At 40.7% G+C, this 26,991-nt stretch overlaps 1 pseudogene; it reads right to left on the reverse strand.

Annotated features, from left to right (window-relative positions):
* Positions 1–923: 923 nt before the first annotated feature.
* Positions 924–25,027, reverse strand: LOC118357829 (cytochrome P450 1A1-like; annotated as a pseudogene).
* Positions 25,028–26,991: the final 1,964 nt, after the last annotated feature.

The following is a 26,991-nucleotide window of genomic DNA, read 5'->3' on the forward strand; positions in this document are numbered from 1 at the left end:
GTCAACTGTGGGACCTTATATAGACAGGTGTGTGCCTTTCCAAATAATGTTTAATCAATTGAATTTACCACAGGCGGAATCCAATCAATTTGTAGAAACATCTCAAGGATGATCAATGGAAACAGGTCACACCTGCTCAAAATTGAGTCTCATGGCAAAGGGTCTGAATACTTGAATATACTGAATACTATTTCTATTTTTTTGGGGGGGGGGGGGCAGTCTTGATACAACATTTTGAACATAAATACAATGGTTCATTGGATCAGTCTAAAACTGTGCACATACACTACTGCCATCTAGTGGCAAAATGTTTAATTGCAGTTGGGCTGGAATAGTACATTATGGCCTTTCTCTTGCATTTCAAAGATGATGGTACAAAAAAGTACATAAGAATGGTTGTTTTTTTCCTTTGTATTATATTTGACCAGATCTATTGTGTTATATTCTTCTACATTCCTTTCACATTTCCACAAACTTCAATTTAATCCATTTTAGAATAAGGTTGTAACTTAAAGTGTGGAAAAAGTCAAGGGGTCTGGATACTTTCCGAAGGCACTGTAAAAACATTTTTGACTGCACAGGGCCTTTAAGCATCCCTGTTCGAACCATTCTCTTTTCCAGGCTGATCCAGTCAGCCATTGACGGCTTCAAATCAAACCAAATCAAATGTTATTTGTCACATGCACCGAATACAATAGGTGTAGACCTTACAGTGAAATGCTTACTTACGAGCCCCTAAATGTGTGTATCTTTGCGTACGGTCAGATGGTCTCCGGAAAGACCTAAGGCTGTAACGTAACAAAATGTTGGAAAAAGTCAAGGGGTCTGAATACTTTCTGAATGCACTGTACCTCTCGAGCGTTTCTTTCTACACACCTTTTAACCGGCTGAAGCAATCCTCTCCTCGCATGACGATACGTTGTCTATTTCTCCATCTCTTTTTTTGCTCTTTTCTGTTCAGCCTCCATTGCTGCCACAAACAAAAATGAAAAGGACGGCACAAAATAGCCTAACTGTACCAGCACGTCTCCCTCCTCCATACTTAAAAATGCCAGTCACCAAAGATCACAACAGTGTCACTGTCAAAACATTTGCAGTTTTTCCCACATATTTAACATAGTCATGTTACCAGTTCCACGGCAAATTAAAAAACAACCAAGAACGAACAAGTCAAGTTCGTGCTGGTTGCATTTCGGCCCAGCACGGTTTGGTTCCTCTCGTAGAAATGCACAAAAACAGTCACATAAATAAAAGCTCAATGAAATAACTTGACCAATTTAAAAATGGGCAATGTTTTAAAAATAGTTACATAGCCTATATCTATATGGATATAACATGTTTACCTGTAGAATGGAATAGGTTATAAGACGTGATTCATTTCATTTTGACAGTTCTACCACCTCAACATTGCCCATTTTTTAAACACAGTTAATATCAAGTTATAGTAAAGTTCCGTTTCAGTCCACATGGGGGCCCTGTGTCACTGTTAGAAGAAGGTGCTTCAATCAGAAAAACTTTCTCTCAACTCAGCTAGCGAGCCAGCCAATAGCTACCGAAGTGGCTTCCAACCAAGCTAGCTACAGAAATGAAACCCATCAAAAACACAAACTCCCTGGAAATAAACACTTTTCCAAATATCATGACTTATATCAACATCCTTACCTTGCCCATTCAATAAATATACTATTAAATAACTCTGACTGACACCGAGTAGCATAAGGATGCTGAGCACTACCACTAGCTAGTTAGCTACCACCAACCCTGCACAAACCAGTGGCTAACTTTGCTATTGCTGCTGCACCTCGACTTTCTGGCTGTTCTGCCTTCTCCACCTCATTCACTGCGGACCGCTCATGCTCAACCTGTTCACTTTCTTCCCTCTTTTTTCGGAAGAAGTTCCAAATATCCACATTTGCTCTGTGCTATACTGAGCAGAGCGACAGGCGTTTTGCTGAATGATGATATTGACATCATTACCGTTGCTGTAGGGGTGGGGAGCGTTCAAGGGACGTGAGCAGCCCACTGAGTTTTGATATCTTGACCAATCACAGCAGCTACTGCTTCACTCCAGGGGCTTCTTGCAGTGTCTTCTATTGGGTTTCTACTAGATAACACGGCCACAAAATCAGATTGCACAGCCACAAAGGCTACGAGAATGAGCCTTTTGGTCTTAATTCAAGGTTAGGATTAGGCATAAGGTTAGCAGTGTGGTTAAGGTTAGGGTTAGGTTTAAAATCATACATTAAGAAGAGAAAGTGTAGAAATGGGTGGGTTTTAACCAGAATAATGACTTTATGGCTGTGTTAACTAGTGACAACCCTATACTGGCTAGCGCAGTAAATTGTATCAAATCAAATACAATTGTACTAGTCGCACACATATTTAGCAGATGTTATTGCAGATGTAGAGAAATTATTGTGTTCCTGGCTCCAACAGTGTAGTAGTATCTAACAATACAGAAATATACACACAAATCTAAACCTTAGAATGGAATTAATAAATATAGAAATATAGAAATGTGTGTGTGTGAGGGGATGTATAGACATTATGGACAGCATGTGGATAGAATATGTAGAATATCTGAAGAATACGTGGATAGAATAGTGTATGTGCAAGAATAGTTGAATAGGATGGCCTTGACTAGAATACAGTATAAACATATGAAATGGATAAAACAGTATCTAAGTGTAGCCGATGTGAAATGGCTAGCTAGTTAGCAGTGGTGCGCGCTAGTGGCGTTTCAATTGGTGACGTCACTTGCGCCGCAGCTTTTGTGGAGCGATGGGTAACGATGCTTCGAGGGTGACTGTTGAAGTGTGCAGAGCGTCCCTGGTTCGCGCCCATGTTGGGGCGAGGGGACGGACGTAAAGTCTATACTGTTACATAAACATTGGACGTAAAGTCTATACTGTTACATAAACATTATTAAAGTGACCAGTGTTCCATTTCTATGTACAGTACATAGGGCAGCAGCCTCTAAGGTGCAGGGATGAGTAGCCAGGTGGTAGCCGGCTCGTGACAGTGACTAAGTACAGGGCAGGGTACCGGGTGGAGGCCAGCTAGTGATGGCTATTTAACAGTCTGATGGCCTTGAGATAGAAGCTGTTTTTCAGTCTCTCAGTCCCAGCTTTGATGCACCTTGCCTTCTGGATGATAGCGGTGTGAACAGGCCATGGCTCGGGTGGCTGAGGTCCTTGATGATCTTCTTGGCCTCACTTTGACACCAGGTGCTGTAGATGTCCTGAATGGCAGGCAGTGTGCTCCCGGTGATCTGTTGAGCTGACCGCAACACCCTCTGGAGAGCTTTGCGGTTGCGGACGATGCAGTTGCTGTACCATGCGGTGATACAGCCCGACAGGATGCTCTCAATGGGGCATCTGTAACATTTTGTGAGGGTCTTATATTTTATTGTTTATTTTTGACATAAAAATATGTCTGTAAAATATGTATTTTCTATTCTGCATAGCACAAGTGAATTGTGGTTATGGAAACTCAAATCAAACAAAAACAATTGTATTTTTATTATAATTATTTGACCATCTAAAGGTTCAGGGCTGGATCAAAAACATCCGGGGCTGAAGCCCCAGAAGCCCAGGCCTAACGATGCCACTGCCTGGGCTTGCTTTAAGGTTATGTCCTGGGCAGAGCCAAAACAGCCTTATGGCTAGCGGAACCCCTCGACAACATTCCGCTATAAAGGCAGTGTGCAAAATTCAATTTTTTTTTTTTTTTTAATATGTAACTTTCATACATGAACAAGTGCAATACACCAAATGAAAGATATACTTCTTGTTAATCTACCCATCGTGTCCGATTTCAAAAAGGCTTTACAGTGAAAACACAACTTATGATTATATTAGGTCAGAGCCTAGTCACAAAAACACACACAGCCATTTTCCAGCCAAAGAGAGGAGTCACAAAAAGCAGAAATAGGGATAAAATGAATCACAAGCCTTTGATGGTCTTCATCAGATGACACTCATAGGACTTCATGTTACACAATACATGTATGTTTTGTTCGAAAAAGTGCATATTTATATCCAAAAATCTCAGTTTACATTGGCGTGTTATGTTCAGTAATGTTTTGCTTCCAAAACATCCGGTGATTTTGCAGAGAGCCACATCAATTTACAGAAATAGTGTTCATAAACCTTAAAATAAGATACAAGTGTTATTCACAGAATTAGAGATATACTTCTCCTTAATGCAACCGCTATGTCAGATTTCAAAATCACTTTACGGAAAAAAGCAAACCATGCAATAATCTGAGTATGGCGCTCAGACAACAAATTAAGCCATACAGATATCCGCCATGTTGGAGTCAACAGAACTCAGAAATAGCATTATAAATATTCAATTACCTTTGATGATCTTCATCAGAATGCACTCCCAGGAATCCCAGTTCCACAATAAAAGTATGATTTGTTCGATAAAGTTCATCTTTATGTCCAAATACATCTTTTTGTTTGCGCGTTTAGCCCAGTAATCCAAATACTCAATGCGCTTAGTTCAGACGAAAAGTCAAACATTTCCGTTACAGTCCATAGAAACATGTCAAACGAAGTATAGAATCAATCTTCAGGATGTTTTTCTCATAAATCTTCAATAATGTTCCAACCGGAGAATTCCTTTGTCTTCAGAAATTAAATGGAACTCAAGCTAACTCTCATGTGAATGCGCGTGACCAGCTCGTGGCACTTTGACAGACCACTGACTCAATCCCCTCTCAAACGCCCATCCTTTACAGTAGAAGCATCAAACGAGGCTCTAAATACTGTTAACATCTAGTGGAAGCCTTAGGAAGTGCAATATGATCCCATAGACACTGTATATTCAATAGGCCAAGAGTTGAAAAACTACACACCTCAGATTTCCCACCTCCTGGTTGGATTTTTCTCAGGTTTTCGCCTGCTATTTCTCCTGTTATACTCACAGACATCATTAAAACAGTTTTAGAAACTTCAGAGTGTTTTCTATCCAGATCTACTAACAATATGCATATATTAGCAGGCTGTTTACTCTGGGGATGCTTTTCATCCAAACGTGAAAATGCTGCCCCCTATCCCAAACAGGTTTTAAGCTAGTGCTACAGTGCTTTAGGAGGAGAGCACTAGTGCTAACACAGCCTCTATTATTACAGTGTTTATCCCTGGTCAAAACATTGCCTGAAACAGTATAGTGTAAGAAGAACATGTGGCGACCTGTCATTCCGTGCAGAGAACCACCTGATTAAGTAAAAAATATACATACAGTACCAGTATCAAAAAATGTGGACACACCTACTCATTCAAGGGCTTTTCTTCATTTTTGCTATGTTCTATATTGTAGAATAATAGTGAAGACATCCAAAATATGAAAAGACAATCATGTAGAAAATCATGTAATCATGTCAAGAACTTTGAAAGTCTCTTCGAGTGCAGTCAAAAAACCATCAAGTGCTATGATGAAACTGGCCCACATGAGGACCACCACAGGAAAGAAAGACCCAGATGTTACCTCTGTTGCAGAGGATAAGTTCATTAGAGTTACCAGCCTCAGAAATTACAGTCCAAATAAATGCTTCACAGAGTTCAAGTAACAGAGGAGACTGTGTGAATCAGGCCTTCATGGTCGAATTGCTGCAAAGAAACCACTACTAAAGGACACCAATAAGAAGAAGAGACTTGCTTGGGCCAAGAAACAGGAGCAATGGACATTAGAAAGGGGGAAATCTGTCCTTTGGTCTGAGATCTTTGGTTCCAATCGCAGTGTCTTTGTGAGACGCAGAGTAGGTGAATCTCCACACAGGTGGATCTCCACATGTGTTGTTCCCACCATGAAGCATGGAGGAGGAGGTGTGATGGTGTGGGGGTGCTTTGCTGGTGACACTGTTGGTGATTTATTTTGAATTCCAGGCACACCTAACCAGCATGGCTACCACAGCATACTGCAGCGATACGCCATCCCATCTGGTTTGCACTTATTGGGACTATCATTTGTTTTTCAGCAGGACAATGACCAAACACACCTCCAGGCTTTGTAAGGGCTAGTTGACCAATAAGGAGAGTGACGGAGTGCTGCATCAGATGACCTGGCCTCCACAATCTTCCGACCTCAACCCAATGGAGATGGTTTGGGATGAGTTGAAATGCAGAGTGAAGGAAACGCAGCCAGCAAGTGCTCAGCATATGTGGGAACTCCTTCAAGACTGTTGGAAAAGCATTCCAGGTGATGCTGGTTGAGAGAATACCAAGAGTGTGCAAAGCTGTCAAGGGAAAGGGTGGCTACATTGAATAATACATGTTTTGGTTACTACATGATTCCATGTGTGTAATTTCATAGTTCTGATGTCTTCACTTTTACAATGTAGAAATTGTAAAAATAAATAAAAACCCTTGAATGAGTAGGTGTGTCTAACCTTTTGACTGGTACTGTATATATATATATATATATATATATATCTTTGCTGGTTTTGCATGTTAATTTATATCAGTTTGTAAAAAACTTGTTGAGTTAAATAAGTGGCATACAAACTTGGTCTCTTTTTTTCTTGAGTGAGTGAGGCAGCTCCAAAACGCATGTTTCAGCCTAGTTTAGTGCTTTCTGTGGAGGTGGATCCGCCAGGTGAAAATACGGAGCGTAGAGGTTGGTAAATGTTTTCTAGTTGCACATTGATTGTCTCAGTGTTCTGTCACTCATGTGGACACTACGTCACAGCAAAATCTTGGGGGAGTGCTCGGAAATTCAAGCCCCTTGGGTGCTGCCATAGAGTTACATTAGAAGTGCCCATTCAAGAAGGCTCAAGGTCATTGGCCACAGATAAAATTACGCCAAATCACGTTGTATTTACAGTAGCTTTGATTGGACTGATCATGTCAACGTCATACTTTCAAAATCCTAGTTAGCATGCTAGGAGTCATTAACATAAATCAAGTCGACAATCTACTGGCAAATCCTTTTCAATATTTGTCATATGAAGATAAATTCTGAAGAGAAATTATTATAGATTATAGATAAAACGTATCGGTGCTCATCAACCATTGGACGTAAACATTACACAACAAGTTGGAAATCGCAAATTCAACAGAGTGGCTTGGAAGGAATCAGAGGCTAACTGCATGCATTGCAGAGCAATCACTATCCTGCTATTCAGTGGAGTGGATGTGTGGTCCAAGTCTGGGATTAAGGGTCTCTTTTCCAAAAGGGACCAATATATATATAATTTTTTTTTGCTCTGCCCCACCTGCCCTGAATGATGAGTCACCACTGCTCAGTAGCCTATTGGGCAACAGAACCACTTCTTACCTTGAAATCATCTCGCTGTTCTTGTTGAATATATGAGTCTGTCAAGCAAGCTGCTAAATCGTTAATTTTACATCTTGCCTACTGTAGGCTATCTGAAATTAGATGTAGGCCTATCCGTAGCTATAGGCTACCTGCATCTAGCTAACCATACCATGGCAAAGTTGAATTGCAATCAAGAACCCAGATTTTAGTCAGCAGGCCTCGCCTATGGCTATTGAAATGACAAGTCAATCTTGTAAATAGGCCATTTATAACGGTTTGTAGTCTTACCATCTTGTACATAATACCACATAATTTGCTCAATTACATTCTGGAAAACTCCTTTCTTGCTGTGAAAAAAAACAAGACATTTTTGGGCTGGTTTTCAGACCTTGTGGCAGGGTTTTGAGTAGTCATTGGGCTAGACATTTTAGATAGACCTGGCAACCCTGCATGAGGCCACCATTCTCAAAGTATGATAGGGCTGACTACTGCCCCCTTTGGAGGAATTGCGTGCCCATAGTAAACAGAAAAGAAATCTGTCAAAAATTGCTAATATATGCATATAATAATTATTATTGAATAGAAAACACTCTAAAGCTTCTAAAACCATTTAAATTATGTCTGTATGTAAAGCAGAACTCTCAGGGCAGCCATTCTCCCAAACTCTCTCTTGTCATCCGAAAAGTTGGCCCAACTTTGACGTCATCCCCCCACCCTTCCCAAGCAGCTACAGACCCAGGAACAGTTTCTCTGTCTTCAGCGTGATGTCTGCTTTCAATGGGGCTTCTCATTGTGAGAATCGCACGCTCACGAGACTTTTGGCGGGCTGAAACTCCAGTGCTCTCTTTCTTCCAGGATTGACTAAACGATGTGTGTGTTTCTGTTCGTGCTTAGGATTGTTGTCCACCTTTATAACATGCTAAAGCTTGATTCTGAACTAAGTTTGACCAGTTTAGTCGACATATAATATGTAATTTTGACGTTTTGGTGCGCATCCACTTGAATTTTGGCTGCATTTCAACCGAAATATGTCGCCGTTTGATAACCTAAAGACACAGACTTCAAAACTAAACACTGGTTTTGGTAAGTATAATTCCTTCCAGGTCTTCTGATGGAAGAAAATCAAAGGTAAGGGAATATTTCTGTGGTAAATTTGGGTTTCTGTGGACTCCAAGATAGAGGAGACATAATGCTAATTTCTGAGCGCCGTCTCATGTTATAGCCTAGTGAACGAATTCTGTAACGTTAAAAATAAATGTAACACAGCGATTGCATTTAGAAGAAGTGTATCTTTCTATATATATGTAGAACAAGTATATTTAGTCAAAGTTTATGATGTGTATTGCTTGTTATCTGACGTTATCTGCCGGAGCTATTGTCATTTCTCAGGACATTTGAGTAGCATTTTTTGAACAATGCGTCATTGTAAACAGAGATTTATGAATATATAGCATATTATTGAAAAAAACATAAATGTACTGTGTAACATGTTCTATTACTGTCATCTGATGAAGATTTTCAAAAGGTTAGTGCATTATTTTTCTTTTAATCCTGCGTTTGTTGATTGCATATTTTGTTCAACTTGGCTATGCAAATTAGCTGTGTCTTCGGTGGTGGTTTGACATAAATATGTGCTATGTTTTCGCCGTAAAACATTTTAGAAATCTGACTTGCTGGGTAGATGAACAAGGTGTTTATCTTTCATTTGAGCTATTGGACTTGTTAATGTGTGGAGGTTAAATATTTCTAAGAATATTTTTGCGTTCCATGCGCCACCTTCCAGCTGAACGTGGGGGGGGGGGGTCGTTCCCAAATGGGAACCCTAACCCGTCAACAGGTCATTAGTAGCCTGCCAAACTTTTGAACTGTTCCCCTTAAGGGTTTACCTTAAAAACTTATGCGGGATCGGTGTTCCTTCCACGGGATGGTTGAACTAACGTAGGCTAATGTGATTAGCATGAGGTTGTAAGTAACAATACAATTTTTTCCTTTGTATTATCTTTTCCTAGATCTATTGTGTTATATTCTCCTACATTCCTTTCACATTTCCACAGACTTCAAAGTGTTTCCTTTCAAATGGTACCAAGAATATGCATATCCTTGCTTCAGAGCAGTTAGATTTGGGTATGTCATTTTAGGCAAAAAATTGAGAGGTTTTTAAGGATTAATTTCCCTTGCCAAAGAGAATTGTTTTAAGGGTGAGTCAAACATTTCCATAGAGACAACCTGATTCACATCTCGTCAAAGAGATCGCATTTATTTTGGAGGATCACAAAATAGAACTTCTATATTCAAGAGAGGAAAAACAAATTGATTCAGAAAATAATAAAACACGTTTCTTTTAGTTACTTTTTTCTCAACTTGTTTTTATTACTTTCAAGCACGTCAAGCTAATTTACAGAGTAGGTAGCTTGTTAGCCAGCTAGCTTTGTATCCCTGAATAATGCACCTTCCATTGTTTAGCTAAGTTGCTAGCTTGCTACTAGCTAGTTGGTGGATATTTTCCTTTTGAATCCAGGGCAGAGGAAAGCAACAGTCACCTCCACAAATGCTGTTTACATTGATATCCATACTGAATGAAGCACTTAAGGGACTTCATGGGCACCCTTAACTTTTTCCACTTAATTTAAGGGGGAAATTTGCCCTAAAATGTTTTGTGAAACTTACTTAAAGGAAAGATGAGGCTCAAATTAACTTAAGATGTTTTATGCAACTGGGCCCTGGTACTCAGCACTCTCTTGTCCCTCTAATCACACTGACATCAATGCAAATGTGTATCAAATCAAACACTTCATGAGAGCCCATGAGCTCATGTTTCACTACATTTCTATAGGCTATGCTATTAAAAATAGGAGGATCCCATCAGCTTAATATAGGCTAGGCCTACTATATTTATTTCTCAACTTTCCTAATATTAAGCACATTGCTTTGCTTAAAAACAGGATTATAGGCTACGTGTCTGGCATGAAAATGAACCGTGGGAAAAGCTTCCTCTATTCGCTATTTACTGTAAGTGGATAGACATGTATTTTGTTTCCCCTGCCCCTGTTCCGAGACAGGTGCATGATCATGGTCAATTCTAAATCAAAACAAATTTCACACTTATATTATTTAGTATATGTAAAAACAAGATTAAATTAAGAATAGTCTAATATTAGTATTAGCCACTTGTGAATGATGTATTATCACTTGTGAATGATGCCCAGCTTGTGTGCAGTAAGGCAAGAAACAGTACATGCCTTTTTTAACCTGTTGTGGCGAAAACACAACATATATTTGTTAGACCACCACCAGATCAAAGGAAAAACGCAGCCATTTTTTTCCAGCCAAAGATAAAATCACAAAAGCAGAATGAGAGATAAAATGAATCACTAACCTTTTGAAAATCTTCATCAGATGACAGTCATATGACATGTTACACAGTACATTTATGTTTTGTTCGATAACATGCATTTTTATATCCACAAATCTCGGTTTACATTGACGCCATGTTCAGAAATTCCTCCAAAATATCCGGAGGAATTATAGAAAGCTATGCCAGATAACAGAAATACTCATCATAAACTTTGACTAAAGATACATGTTCTACATAAAATTAAAGATACACTGGTTCTTAATGCAACCGCTGTGTCAGATTTTTTTTTTAAACGTTACGGAAAAAGTCTAACGTTGCAATAATCTGAGACGGCACTCAGACGTAACAGTATTTCTCCGCCATGTTAGAGTCAACAGAAATACGAAATTACAACATAAATATTCCCTTACCTTTGATGATATTTCATCAGAATGTAGTGCAAGGAGTCCTAGTTCCACAATAAATTGTTGTTTTGTTCCATAATGTCCAATACTAGTGTCCATGTAGCTGCATTTGCTATCAGTTTCAGCTCACGTGCCCAAAAACTGACTGCTGGTCCAAGATAACTCGCACGAAAACTTCCAAAAGATATATTCCAGGTCGAATAAACTGGTCAAACTAAGTAGAGAATCAATCTTCAGGATGTTATTATCATATATATCCAATAACGTTCCAACCGGATCATACGTTTTCATCTGGAGCCTAATAGAACAGCGGTAGCACCCACAGAGAAATACGCCACAGGAAAATGGCTGACTATTTCCCCTCCCATTAGGTCAAAGTTCACAGCAAATGCTCCATTCCACTTTCTACTGAATGAGGACATCTAATGGAAGGCGTAGGAAGTGCTCCATATCCAGATCCATATCTTGTTGGAAAAGGAGGGGGCGATGACATCAAAGTTGTCCCAACTTTCAGAATTTCACTTCTTGTTTAGAAGATTGCCTGCCCAATGAGTTCTGTTATACTCACAAACATAATTCAAACAGTTTTAGAAACTTGTGTTGTGTTTTCTATCAAATAGTAATAATAATATGCATCTATTAGCAATCTAGGACAGAGTTTGATGCATTTCACTATGGGCACGCAATTCATCCAAAGTGAAAATACGGCCCCCTATCCTGAACAAGTTTTAAGACTTTTTGAAATCATAGTCGCAAACCTCATGTAGCCTAGGCCTTAGGTCTATATGTTTTGATAAGGTTTGTATCACAACTAAAGTGGCCCAATAACTTCTCAAAATTAAGCACATTAATCCACTTTACAACCTGTGTAGAGCCTAACTGACGTACGCGGCTCATGAGTTTCAAGTTTGGGGAAGATCATATTCACCACAAATGCACCTTTATAGTAAAGCATTACATGCATAACTGCATTCCCACTAATTGATTGCAATTTGGAACATTCACGCTTATAGCCTGCTAGCGTGTGCGCGTTTCCGCGCTTATAATGTTAAGAAATACCCTAATGGTTTTTCAGCATTTTAAGCTAAACATTCTGATCTGTTGCATCAACCTTATTGCTTTTAAAAGGTCTTTGAAGCGAGTGGTTATTTGATGCGAGTGGCATCCCACAACTGTCCCAGAGTGTGTTTGGAATATTTATTTCTCGCACAGAAGGACAAGTTCACCAATAGAATAGGTCAACTTTTGTACTAAGGGGGATAGTAGATTGACATAGGCTAGTGCTTCTGCTGTGTGTTAGTAAACATCTTGTTGACTGACGAAAAGTAAATGTGGACAGTTCTTTTAACATCTTGCTATGCGCAGTAGCATCCTCAATGTGGCTGTCTTCACTTGGCTGTCTTCACTCATACTCTACTTCAGGGCTGAGAAGGACCCAATCACATGACTGCATTGGCTAATAAGAATTGAGATATCTGAGAGAGCCATGTGAGTAAGAGGTGCTTCGGTGCACGGCTGCAGGGAGAGGGGAATTATAATTATTATACTTTGGCTGCAAAAGGCCTGGATTTTTAAGGGGGTATTATGGCCACACAAGGGGGATGCCGCAGGAAATTCGAGGCCTGGTAAGAAATGTATGAAGTGCTTGTCAAATTGTGAATGAGAGACTGATGAAGTGTGTGTAGTCTTCACAATGAAACAAAGCAGAGCTCATGCCTTTCATGCGGCTTAGAATGTATTAAAAATCAAAACACAGACCAACGTTTCTATCACAACTAAAGTTGCATAAATAACTCTAAATTAAGCATATAGGAGGACCTGCATCTTTGTTAACACAGAAAAGCCGCATTCCCTCAGGAATTGTTCTATTTTATTCAGTTAGGTTCTGTTGTATTCTTAATACTATAAAATAATTTAAGATAATGCTATGGAATTCTAAACAAATCTTGTCAGCTTAATGAACTAGTTTAGCCCACAGCCACAATGGCATAGCCAGATCAGGGCCTAACATAAGGACAACTCAGAATATACTATTCTGTTCTTCTGAAAATAGACTACTTTTTCTTCATATCATGTTTCTTTAGACCTGTGTAAAATAACTAATGGATTTATTGTGATGGTGTGGGCTATATTAAATGGATTTATTAGACTTTTTCAAATGTAGATGTTCCAAAGTGGCTTGTAGACTATGCACGGAAATCAGGAGATGCTAAATGTGTTTATGTTAATAAGTTGTTCCGATGATTAAAAATCAGAGGGTGAACATATCTTGAAAGACTTTGGTTACAAGCAGGACTAATTCCGCGTGCACATGCTAGTTCACATGCTAGGAACTCGGAAACTCTGAGAATCTGACATTTCAGAGTTTCCTAGTTCCGATTACATTGTGAGTGAGGCATAACTTAATGCCGACGTAATCTTTTAGGGAGAGGTAACCAATCATGTTTGCAATTGAGATCAACTGTGCAGGTGAATTTATTGCGTATTGATGGTTTAATATGACATCATATGGCGATAATCCAGTGCCATCTATGGTTGCAATAGGCCCATTATTATTTGATTATATTCCAATGCAAACTGTAGGCTGTAAAGTCCATGGAGAACAAGAGCACCTCCTCCCAGCTGCCCACTGCACTGAGGCTAGGTAACACGGTCACCACTGATAAATCCATGATAATCGAACATTTAAGCATTATAAGCATTATAAGCAATAACCATGCCTTCCTTCTGGCTACTCCAACCCCGGGCCAAAGGCCTGAAGCGGTCATCCACCACGTTCAATGGGGGTGACACCCTAGACCCAAACTGTTACAGACCTGCCCTGCCTATCTAAAGTCTTCGAAAGCCAAGTTAATAAACAGATCACTGACCATTTTGAATCCCACCGTACCTTCTCCGCTGTGCAATCCGGCTTCCGAGCCGGTCATGGGTGCACCTCAGCCACGTTCAAGGTACTAAACGATATCATAACCGCCATCAACAAAAGACAGTACTGTGCAGCCGTCTTCATCAACCTAGCCAAGTGTTTTGACTCTGTCAATCACCGTATTCTTATCGGCAGACTCAATAGCCTTGGTTTTTCTAATGACTGCCTCGCCTGGTTCACCAACTACTTTGCAGACAGAGTTCAGTGTGTCAAATCTATGGGGGTACCACAGGGTTCAATTCTCGGGCCGACTCTTTTCTCTGTATATATCAAAGATTTCACTCTTGCTGCGGGCGATTCCCTGATCCACCTCTACGCAGGCGACACCATTCTGTATACTTCCGGCCCTTCCTTGGACACTGTGCCCGCACCCGCCCGCCTGACTAGCATCACCACCCTGGACAGTTACGACCTAGGATATGTGGACAACTATAAATAGCTAGGTGTCTGGCTAGACTGTAAACTCTCCTTCCAGACTCATATTAAACATCTCCAATCAAAAATCTAATCTAGAATCGGCTTTCTATTTCGCAACAAAGCCTCCTTCACTCACGCCACCAAACTTACCCTAGTAAAAGTGACTATCCTACAGCGATGTCATCTGCAAATAGCTTCCAACACTCTACTCAGCAAACTGGATGCAGTCTATCACAGTACCATCCGTTTTGTTACCAAATCACCTTATTCCACCCACCACTGCGACCTGTATGCTCTAGTCGGCTGGCCCTCGCTACATATTCGTCGCCAGACCCACTGATTCCAGGTCAACTATAAGGTGGAGCTTTACCTAGCATAGACTTATCTCAGTTCACTGGTCACAATAACAACACCCACCCGTAGCACACGTTCCAGCAGGTATATCTCACTGATCATCCCCAAAACCAACACCTCATTTGGTCGCCTTTCCTTCCAGTTCTCTGCTGCCAGTGACTGGAACGTATTGCAAAAATCGCTGAAGTTACAAACCCATACCTACGCTGTTATATGTGTGCTGAGGTCAGCAGCTGTAACCGCTGTAGCACACAGGTAATGAGGCCAGCAATAATGAATTCTGCTTATTGCTTTCTTGAACATATAACAGGGTCCCCCTCCTTTGATTTAAATAAGATGTGTAGTGCTAAAGCAAAAACAAAAATGTGCACCACTTTGGGTCCCGACAGGACAAATTAATGAGTGTGGTGCCATGACTACAATGGTTCATGCCCAGGACGACACAAAACTGGGTATGGAACTGAACTGGCAGCTGGAAGGCTCCCATGTACCATCTCCTGACATTGTGTCCTTGAGCAAGGCACTTAACCCCCTCAGAATTGCTCTCCACCTAGGGTTGCTGCACTGCAGGGTGTTGGGAAAAGCAGAAGACACATTTCCTTTCTAACCCATGAACAAAAAAGTATCTATTCTCTCCATGTTCTTGTCACAAGAGGACTCTTTCCATATCTCTACACCGACACCGCTGTTAACTATATTGCACCACTGTACAAGTATTCCTGGTATTCTACTACACTGCCATTACTGTATGTAGGGCTACTATTTAATTGTGCAATTTAAACTATCCTGTACTATGCATATTTAAATATTCCACACTGTGAAAGACTAATGTCTCTCTTACTATGCCTACTTTGAATATTGTTGTGAATGACTTGTTCATGGTGAAATATCATGATATTGTGACATACTAATACGTCACATTATAACATGTTTACTTTGCCATCAAATGAGAGAGCTGAAATGAGAGGGTTAAAACCATACCTTTGAACTTGAGATGGGTTAAATGGAATAATAACTGAAATATGAACACTGACAGGACTGTAACATCTCTCATGTTACCTTATATGAAATTAACTTCTGCAGAATTAAGTATTTCTTGCAGTACAATGATACACCAAGTGTTATTTATTTGTCTCGGAAAAAGGAGTGGAGCAATATGGTAAGATGTATTTCTTTCAGTATCTCGAGCAAATGCGAATACTTCAGAGGACGTGGGCTACTTGGCCTGGAAGGTGGTGAAAAGCAGCGGGCTGTTGTAATGTGATATATTCGTTTCTCACAATATCACAATCTTTCACAATAAACAAGTCATTCACAATATACTAAAAGTATGCATTGTAATAGAGACATTGTTCTTCACAGTGTGAAATATTTAAGTAGGCATATGTGAGTGTCTTATTCAGTGATTGATCATTTTACATAACAGCTGACAATATTTCAACCACGTAAAATATGCATCAGAAACATGGATTTTCACTGGTTTTAATCTGAAAATGTTTGCAAGGGAAGAATATGTAGGCTACCCTTTTAGAGCCCATTTGTTTTCTCCCCGGGCCCATTGAGAGGAGTAACATTGAAAGAGAAAGCTTTACAGGTGTCAGCTAGATGATTGACGCGTTCATTCTAGTATTATCATTCATTTGTCTTCTAAGTCAAGAAGTTATGAGGGAAGAGAAGCTGCAGGCCTAGTGTAGGCATATTTGACTAGACAAGATGACTAAAATAGCCTGTCAAATTTTGGAATTTATAAGCAGATAAATATAAAAATGTGGCTTCGGAGTACATTTTTTCCCTACGGCCCTGTGAAAACAAATAGTACTTTGCTGCTTGTAACATGCACTTGGCAGCGAGCTAGCCGGAGGTAGAGTGGGGCCATGCATTCTAAATGAGTTTGTTATTTTTGACCTTCCCAAAAAGGTCTATAGCTTAACTCAGCTGCCCCCTGGCGGCGATTCTAAATATGAAATATTTATTAAAATCCTTCTGCTAAAGGATAATTTTCCTCCGGTGGTGAAATGGGTCAAATTTAGATCCGACATCTGTAGACCTCCCTTTGTCTTCAATGGGGCGATCCTAATGGCTCAGTATTTTAACCACACTGTACCCCTCAAGTGTTTTCTGCCACATTAGCCTTCTGATTCACTTTGTGCCTTCCTGCTGTATTGGCCCAATCAGATCAGAGCTGCTTCTACACATGCTCACCCTAGTTTGTTATTCTTAATAACTCCAGAGTTTAATAGATACTAGGAGCTCTGCTGACTAGAACTAAGTGAGAGACAAATGGGTTGATCAGAGAGCAGAGGGAACAGGCAGAGAAATTGGGTGAGAGTAGGGGGGGGTCGCGTTCCCTGGAGAGTATGGCAGCTATTTTGCTGATTAACAACTCTTATTTCACCCGCCCAAACGATCTCTATAACAGACATAGTTGGAGTCTCCTATGACAGCACAGAGGCAAATTAATTATCCTATGGCTTTAACATTTAACAGGATTTATCATGGAGAAGATAGCATGGAGCCTGAACATGAAACCAGTTCAACTTTGAGTTTCTTGAATAATATTATTTATAGATTATACAGCTGTATTGAAGCTACAGACTGGGTTTTGAAAAACAACAAAACGGCCACCCCGCCACTTGTTTTGGTAAACCAGGAACTGTAGTGATGCCTCTTGCACTGAGATGCAGTGCCACTGCGCCACTCGTGAGCCCCAAAATGGCTTCACTGCTGTGACATCCGTGAATTATTCTCTAAACATATACTGGAAATCAGATACTCATCTTATTCAAATGTATTGTCATGGCTTTTCAGTTCTAGTTTTATCTAAAAATATATATATATTAAAATAGAACATCACATGATCCAAATTTGAATTTCTCAGACGTGTGTCTTCTGTCCTCTTAACCTCCCTGGAATAAGTCTGATAGATCCAAAGACTGTGTCTAATCGGTCTGTTGGAGAGACGGGAGAGCATTTGGGAAAAAGGCGATTCTACTCTATCTATGAGTAGCCCCGGAAACTACTTCAGATGGGGATTGGGGAGAGAAAGGGAGATAGAGAGATCTCTTTAAACCCCGGAGTTACAGATGAAGAGGAGGGGAAGAGTGAGATGGGTAGGAATGAACCCTGAGTGAACGCTGCGTGGTGCCCAAGGCTCTTATCTAAAACAACACTCCCCGTCTTCCTAAGCATTTAGTTGTGATTAATAACCAGATAGGGGTTTAAATAAAAGGCATTTCTAAACTCATTCCACTTGATGAAGGTAGAAGGACCAATCACCATCCCTAATAGTGAAAATAATACTGGGGATGACCCTGTACAATACTCTTTTCCAAATCTTGGAATGCATAGATATTCTTTCATTGTATTCAGATATCATAAAAGTTATATATAGAATAGGCTGATCTTAAACCACTAAAATAGCACATAACATGCTTCTAGGTAAATATCAATATCAATCAATTGTATTACCAATGAGGAAATGACTCTGGACAAATCCTTGGATATGGCTGCTCACTGTGTATCGGCTCAACTCTGTCTTGACTCTGACAGCTTGCAACTGTGTTTGCATTACAGGGATAATGACGCCACTGCCACTGACGGTCAAAACCAGTTGGAGTAAAACGACAACCAACCAGTGATGACCACCACAAGAGAGTTGTGTTCATTAGGGCACACAACGGAAAAATGTTTTGCAACTTGGAAACAGAAATTCACATTTCTTATATTTTTATTTACTCCTTTTTCTCCCCAATTTCTTGGTATCCAATTGGTAGTTACAGTCTTGTCTCATCGCTGCAAGTGACACGCATACAGATAACACTCACGTGTCATGATCAACTTGATACGGATTGACGAAGACAAGTGTCCTTAGGAATGAAGTATGCATTGAGTGTGACGTTTTCTGTGGGAGGAAAAGAAGGACAAAAGAGACCAACTGAGTGAATAGCAACATTCCATTCCCAGAGCTAACACTTTGATCTGCACATACTAGCAGACAGGCACCATGCAGAAATATACATTACAAGTTGTTATTGTGAGTGTTATCAGAGCCTCACCCGTGTGGCATGGTGAAGAGGACGTAGGATGTGTGAGGGAACACCTTGTATATGAAGGCGTCGGGTAAAAGACATCTTGGTCTTGTCCACAAACTGTGGGAGTCTGGCAGGGCCAATGTGGTCGCCTAAACCATACAAAGGCAACATACTAAATGTCTCGGGTGAAGACAACAAGATACTGTACCTGAAAGTGAAAATGCAGAGAAAAGGATCAGATACATTGCCAAGTCGTTCAGAAAAAGTGAGACCCAAGAAGAAAGAAAGACTGTTGGATTATTGCCATCTATTCTGGAGTTCCCATCTTCAAATAAAGGGATGATTTGTGTGACTGTGATTCACGTACGGTGCAATACCCCTGTGTGTGATCCCCTTTGAGTCTGTCTGAGTAGACTGTCCAAGTATCCAAAATCTCTCTCTCTCTCTCTCTCTCTCTCTCTCTGAATGCATCGTGCCTACTGAACAGACTGGACCAGTTTTCTCAGTCCACATCAAAACTAGCTTGGGCTTTAATCAAATTAGAGTGACCTTTTACGTGTCACCCTGGCAAGCAATGGTCTCTAGCCATTGAGGACAGGACAGAAGGGGGGGGGGGGATCTGTCTATGAAAGATTAGATAATTGTATGGAACTGCACGGACGGCCCATCTACACCATCAAACTGGGCGGTACTGCAGCTCATCAGGACATGCTGTTTGTCAGGAATGACCGTTCATTCCTAGAACAGCTGAACTCCCAACCATTTTTTTATAAAACAAAGGAATGATTCTTAGCAGGTAAAGTAGCAGGTAAAGCAGACACCCAAGCAGACGTACAAAGAGACAAGGTATGAGGAGACAATAAGACCATATAGCGCTATAAGGGCATAAGGTATTCAAGTTTTCTAGAAGGAGTGCTGTTCAGTCAGGAGGAGTGAGGAGGTGGGAGGTGTGGTTCCTATACAGGAGGATCTCCTGTGTGTTGCAAACCTGGATGTCAGGAAACTTGATGTGGTAAAAGAGGCTCCACTGCAAACCAGCTATGATGGTATCGAGTCCTGAAAAGTAAAAACTGTAACATCAGTTACAATCCTCTTTATTACCATCATCGTATCCATGGTATGATGAGCGCCATCTTAACGAGATTTCCGCAGTGCTGGTCTGTTCAAAGGCATTCTTTAACTCATCCCTGCCAGGCATAGAGATCCTCCAGAAGAAAATGAACTCATCTGGATTTGAGGGAGTTGGACAGCACTGCTGTGTCCTCATCCTCCTGCCCGCCGCTCCTCACAGAGTGCAACCAGAGCATCTGTGATGTCACGGATACAGTCCTGGAAACACACATATCATCAAAACGTTACTTAACACTTTACTTTACACTCTACTTAATGCCTGCAGCTATTAAGATTCAGATGAAATGCGCAGGACGAGTCCTAACCTTGCCACGCCAGGTTATATCCGGGTCCTATATACATCCATTACATTTCCATATACACTCACAATCAAATGTAATCCTTTCAAAACTTTAGCACACGACCCACTAATCAAATGTACCCTCAAATTGTGAGAGTGAGACTGTAAGTGAGAAATCTTCCAGAAAACATGTGAGCTTCCACCAGATTAATAATTCCTAATTAAAGAGTATGCGCGGGTGTTTTAGACACTGTGCACAAGAACAAAGCCTCGTTCGTTATATATTAGCCTGGTCTGTCCTGTCCTAGAGTATAGGTCTCTTATACTGTAGCTTCGATTTCAGCTTCCAACTATTTCCATTTTTCACATATACAAGCCGAAGAGGCAAAATCACAAGCAAAAATACGCTTTCCAAAAAGTAACCTTGCTTTTTCCTCATGTACCTCTCCTCAAACTATCTCTCCCTCCCTCTCTCTCATCTCTTCCTTTCTTTTACCCCTGCGTTAGTCCTTTACTCTCTGTGTATCCCCCCCCAGCAAAATCTATCCCTCTGAAAACAAATCCCTCAATGGCTGACTGGTTTTCTGTGCCTCTGTACCAGCATCTGATAGCACTGATCATATCTCATCTAACTGTTTACTAATCTACCAAGTTCAGCCTCAAAGTCGCACATGAAAGCTGAGATGTCTCTCCAGGTTGAGATGTCTGCAAAAACTATCCTCGTCAATTTGTTTTTTTTTCACTGTATACACATGATAGATTATACGCCTCTAGCCCATAGTTTCAATAGCATATCTATCAACATTTCCTACCCCTGACTCCAGCTGTAACAGTAGAATGGCTAAATCCCGTCAGATATGTTACCATACATAAATATTGCGATATATCATACTGTCTGTGGTCAGGGTCTGTTCATCCCCAAAACGTTTATTTTAATATATAACAAGTATACTTAAATATACAAAATATTAAAATAATATACTTTAAATACGAGAGGTATTTTTGTAGTATATCTTAAGTATACTATACATTTCATATCTTTACACTTCAACACACTTATTAAAGTTAACTTTATATTTATAGTTGTTTCAGTCTTTTAGTTTACTATAAATATACTATCATCTACCTTTACTACACTTATTAAAAGTGTACTTTAAATTAATTGTTTTTCAGGCTTTAAGTTCACTATCATTAAATTATTGGGAGAAAACTGAGGATGGATCAATAACATTGTTGTGATAAAGTAATACTGCAAAAAAAACTTTTGGGGCCTAAATACAAAGCTATATGTTTGGGCCAAATCTAACACAACACATCACTGAGTAACCGCCTCCTTCTTTCAATCATAGTGGTGGCTGCATTATGGTATGGGTATGCTTTTTTCTGGGATAAAACGACACTGGATGGAGTTAAGCACAGGCAAAATCCTAGAGGAAACCCTGCTTCAGACACTGGGAGAGGAATTCACCTTTCAGCAGGACAACCTAAAACACAAGGCCAAATCTACACTGGAGTTGCTTACCAAGAAGACAGACTGTTCCTGAGTGGCCAAGTTACAGTTTTGACTTAAATTTGCATGAAAATCTATGGTAAGATTTGAAAATTGGTGTATAGCCATGAACACCAACATATTGACAGAGCTCGAATCATTAGGAAAATAATAACGGGCTAATGTTTCATCATCCAGGTGTGTAAAACTCTTAGAGACTTACCCAAAAAGACGCTGTAATTGCTGCCAACAGTGTTTCTAGCATATTAACTCATGGAGCTGAAAACTTATGCAACGACTATATTTTAGTTATTTCATTTCTATCAATCTTTTTGAAAACAAATAAATATAAATCTTCCACTTTGACATTATAGCATTTTGTGTAGATTGTTGTCAAAAAATGACCAATTACAATTACAAATCCATTTTAATCTCACTTTGTAACAACAAAATGTGAATAAATCCAAGGGGTATGAGTACTTTTACAAGGCACTGTAGTTTCAGTGCCAATAATGAGTTTTGAAGTACTTTCTGAAATTCTGTTCAGAAAAGTGCAAAGTTGACAATGATAACGATTGTTTATTGCACATGCTTCCTGAGAGTATAGTTTTTCATATTACAAAAAAATATACTTATACTTTCAAAAAGTATATTTAGCTTAAATGTCCACAAAATATATTTCAAGTATACTTTCAAAAATGCATTAACACAGAAATGTGCATATCCCCCAGCATCCTTTTCTGTTGAAATTTAGATTTATAATATGATATTGTTCCTCATATTTATCTCATTCAAATGTAACACATTACACATTTTATTTAAATGTTCATTTATTACCATTATGCGAACAACTAAAGTGTGAAATGTGAATGGTGCACAGTTCTTAAATGGGTTACAAAGCAGTTGTGTGCTCCAGCCACAGAGAGAAGATGCCTTGGTCAATCAAGGTAACCTTTACATGGCTAATTACAATAACTAATGTGGTTAATGAGTAGCAGTGTATTTGTAAAAGTAAATTATAAATACACTTTTTTGTAAAGAAAATACAGGAATTCTAATTCAAAATACCATTTTGGTATATTTATAATTTATGAGAAATATAAATAAAATATCCTTAAGGTGTATTCAACATATATTTGTTTTGCTCTTTATCTAATATACTAAAATATACTGAAGTACAAAAAAGTGTCCCAATTTAGATATCTTTACATTTATTTAATATATTTAAATGGCAATAAAAAAAATAATAAACTGGACATTAAATGTATTCAAAATTGTTCCAATTTAGATCATTTAAATGATTTAAGCATATTTACATTTAAAAAATTCCCCGCTTTTTTCTGTTTTAAACTATTTCTGTGGCGTGCTCTAATTTGCATGACCCAGGTGTGGTTCATACCTTTTCAAATGTCTACAGGTGCTCCTCGATGTTGTGTTCCACATTCTCTTGATGTGCTCGACCATCTTCCTCAGAGACGGGCTCGGCAGGTAGCGGAACACAGGAAAGAAGTAGGCCAGGATTCCTGCAGCGAAGATCCGCAACACCTCGTTGTTGATGTGCACAATAGTCAGGAAGTCAGTGTCATTGTAGTCATTCCTCTTCCCGAAACACAGGGCACACACCACATTTGCCACCGAAGTGACCAGCGGGACCACAGGGTCCAGAACTAACCCCTCGCTCCCCTCTGAGCGCTCCCAAATGACCTCCACCATACCAGCCGCCTCGGCACACGTGCTCCTTTAGCAGACAGATGGTGCCAGGGTCCCGCGGCTCTGCCTGCAAGAAGGAGCCGCTTCCTGTGAAGCGCACAGGCAGCACTGTACTCACTGAAGGTCATGCTGGTGCCATTGGCCCACGGCGGAGAAGGTGAAGAGGTCAGGGTGTCTGGCAAAAGCCTCCCCATGCCGTACCAGCGCCTGTTTAATGGTGGCATAGCCTTGCAGCACCACCACCACAAGGAAGCCCACATGCATTTGGAAGACATCTCCGTACTGCAGACGGAGAAACGTCAGTGACAGGTGGATCTGGAACAGGTTACCCACCAGGGCAACGGGGTCGGCCCTGAAGGGCAGAGTGCCTTTTGGGGCCGCTCCCGCCTTCTCGCTTTCAGCCGCTGAGAGCCACTAGGAGCAGGGTGAGGGTACAGAGAGCCAAGGTGATTCCAGTGAAGGTTATACAGGAGCCATACTTTGGGAATATCCCAAACGTCAGCCTCATATTGCAGTCTCAGAGCGCCCCAAGCCAGGATACTGTATGTTACTCACCGGATTCCAGGAGTGGAAGTTCTCTGAAGTTGGAGACTGGTCTAATGAGTGCAGTTTGACCTCCAGCTAAGCAAATTGCCGCAGGGTCTGATGACTGGATACACTCTGCGAGAAGACTGGCACTAGGCAGGTCCAAGTACCATGAGAGGCAGTGACATATCAGCCTGTTTTAGCATAGACTGCAAACCAGCGGGCGGTCGATTGAACAGCTTCATAGAGCTTGATCTAGCATTCCATTTTCTTCATGTTCTTTGCGTTGTTTTAACAGGATGAGACATTATTGTGCGTGCTCAATATGCGTATCAGGTGCTAACTGTGTGGTCCGCGGTAGCTTAATTCTCTCATCATTTTGTGTACAAGCGGCTGCAGACCGCACACATTTGGCCGTGGCCAAACATACACAATCATTGTAAATTCGTGTTTGGATTTCCTCACTCTAAAAATGTATGGACTGTCTGACTAACTGCAATCTAGCCTGCCCAACATGAAGAGAGAAAATAACATGATTCATCTAAACATCAAACTTTTGATATTTCAATTCATAACAATTTAATTCCAGAAAACAAAAAATGAATATAATTTGACAAACGAATGAATATTTTATAGCACACCATGGAACAGAGGGCCCAGGTGTTAATGAAATTCATTAAGTCACATACTGTTACTACTGTACATGCCACAAGATGGCAGACTCAAAGTACGTATTGACTAGCACTTGCATTTCACCACTCCACACTAGCTTTCCCCTCGTTTGGCTGCTTGCAAGCTAGCAAGCATGTTAGGTTCTGCTAGGTATCCCCAATCAATCCAGTAGGGTCTGGAAGCTATAGTGAGCTTTGATTGGTCAATAGCGCAGCAATGTCACAGTGTATTTGCATAAAATTCTGCTTTCCCCAACTTTGGTCACGCCCTGTTCACGTCCCTCGCCCGTGCTCACGTCCCTCGCCCGTGCTCACGTTCCTCGCCCGTGCTCACGTCCCTCGCCCGTGCTCACGTCCCTCGCCCGTGCTCACGTCCCTCGCCCGTGCTCACGTCCCTCGCCCGTGCTCACGTCCCTCGCCTGTGCTCACATTGCCCAACAGTCCCCCTGCGCACTTCACTTCTTCCATTGTAAATGAATGCTTTCCCAAGTTTCATCGCCTATGTCGTCTTCAGTTAATATGTTCTGTAAGTCAGTGAGATTCAGCTGTGTAGTAGTAGGCAATGACAGAGCCAGTAGTTTCAACCATTGGTTGGTTTCGAGCCTACATGGCCCTAAGAGCTGGTCCAGCTCATGTAACTAATCCCGTGACACTGAGCAAGTGTGCAAAGTGAGTGTTGCAATCCATCGTTTTGGATTTAAAAAAATATTTACACACAATCTCTGCCAAAATTGCATCAAGGGAGCCGCAGAACAACCCAGGAAGTTGAGCTTACATAGCTTCCTGCTCCACTGGGGGTGTAGCAAAAGAGGAGATACTATAATGACATTGCTGACCTGCAAAAAAAGACTAACCACAATCTAAACGGATCCTTACCCTAATCCTAACCTTAACCAAACCCTTAACCCTATCCCTATCCCTGACCCTTACCCTTACCCGACACCCCTAACTGTGGAAAAGGTCCCTGTTGATTGACAATGTTCTGTGTGTTGTGTAATACACAGACACATGCATACAAACACATGATAACATACGCACTATACACACAGGTACTTCCAGACTCACATCAAACATCTCCAATCGAAAACCAAATCAAGAGTCGGCTTTCTATTCCGCAACAAAGCCTCCTTCACTCACGCTGCCAAGCTTTCCCTAGTAAAACTGACTATCCTACCGATCCTCGACTTCGGCGATGTCATCTACAAAATGGCTTCCAACACTCTACTCAGCAAACTGGATGCAGTCTATCACAGTGCCATCCGTTTTGTCACTAAAGCACCTTATACCACCCACCACTGCGACTTGTATGCTCTAGTCGGCTGGCCCTCACTACATATTCGTCGCCAGACCCACTGGCTCCAGGTCATCTACAAGTCCATGCTAGGTAAAGCTCCACCTTATCTCAGTTCACTGGTCACGATGGCAACACCCATCCGTAGCACGCGCTCCAGCAGGTGTATCTCACTGATCATCCCTAAAGCCAACACCTCATTTGGCCGCCTTTCGTTCCAGTACTCTGCTGCCTGTGACTGGAACGAATTGCAAAAATCGCTGAAGTTGGAGACTTTTATCTCCCTCACCAACTTCAAACATCAGCTATCCGAGCAGCTAACCGATCGCTGCAGCTGTACATAGTCTATAGGTAAATAGCCCACCCATTTTCACCTACCTCATTCCCATACTGTTTTTATACTGTTTTTATTTATTTACTTTTCTGCTCTTTTGCACACCAATATATGCCTGTACATGACCATCTGTACATTTATCACTCCAGTGTTAATCTGCAAAATTGTATTATTCGCCTACCTCCTCATGCCTTTTGCACACATTGTACATAGACTGCCCATTTTTTCTACTGTGTTATTGACTTGCTAATTGTTTACTCCATGTGTAACTCTGTGTTGTCTGTTCACACTGCTATGCTTTATCTTGGCCAGGTCGCAGTTGCAAATGAGAACTTGTTCTCAACTAGCCTACCTGGTTAAATAACGGTGAAATAAAAAAAGGTACACATGGATTTTGTGTTGTAGATATGTGGCAGTAGAGTAGTGGCCTGGGGGCACACACTTAATCTGTTGTGAAATCTGTTGTAATGTTTAACTGCCTTAATTTGCTGAACCACAGGGAGAGTAGCTGCTACCTTGGCAAATACAAATATCTATGCTATGTGTTTTGTTTATCATACCTGCTTTTCATTGCTCTTGTAAACGGTTGTTTCCTCCTTCAGAAGTAAAACAAGAGAAATGAAATATTAACTTAGCTGGCAGATCTGTATAATGTCAACCTAAACAACAAGCTGAAAGACTAAATGGGTTAAAATGTCAAGAGTTACCATGAAAAGAGTGGGTCTGGGATCAAATGATTCAGTGACAGCAGCATATATGACCCTGGACTGAGTCTTGCAGCTTAGAAACAACTTTACATTCTTGTAG

The sequence above is a fragment of the Oncorhynchus keta genome, chromosome 25 (genome assembly GCF_023373465.1).
Source record: "Oncorhynchus keta strain PuntledgeMale-10-30-2019 chromosome 25, Oket_V2, whole genome shotgun sequence".
Lineage (NCBI taxonomy): Eukaryota > Metazoa > Chordata > Actinopteri > Salmoniformes > Salmonidae > Oncorhynchus > Oncorhynchus keta.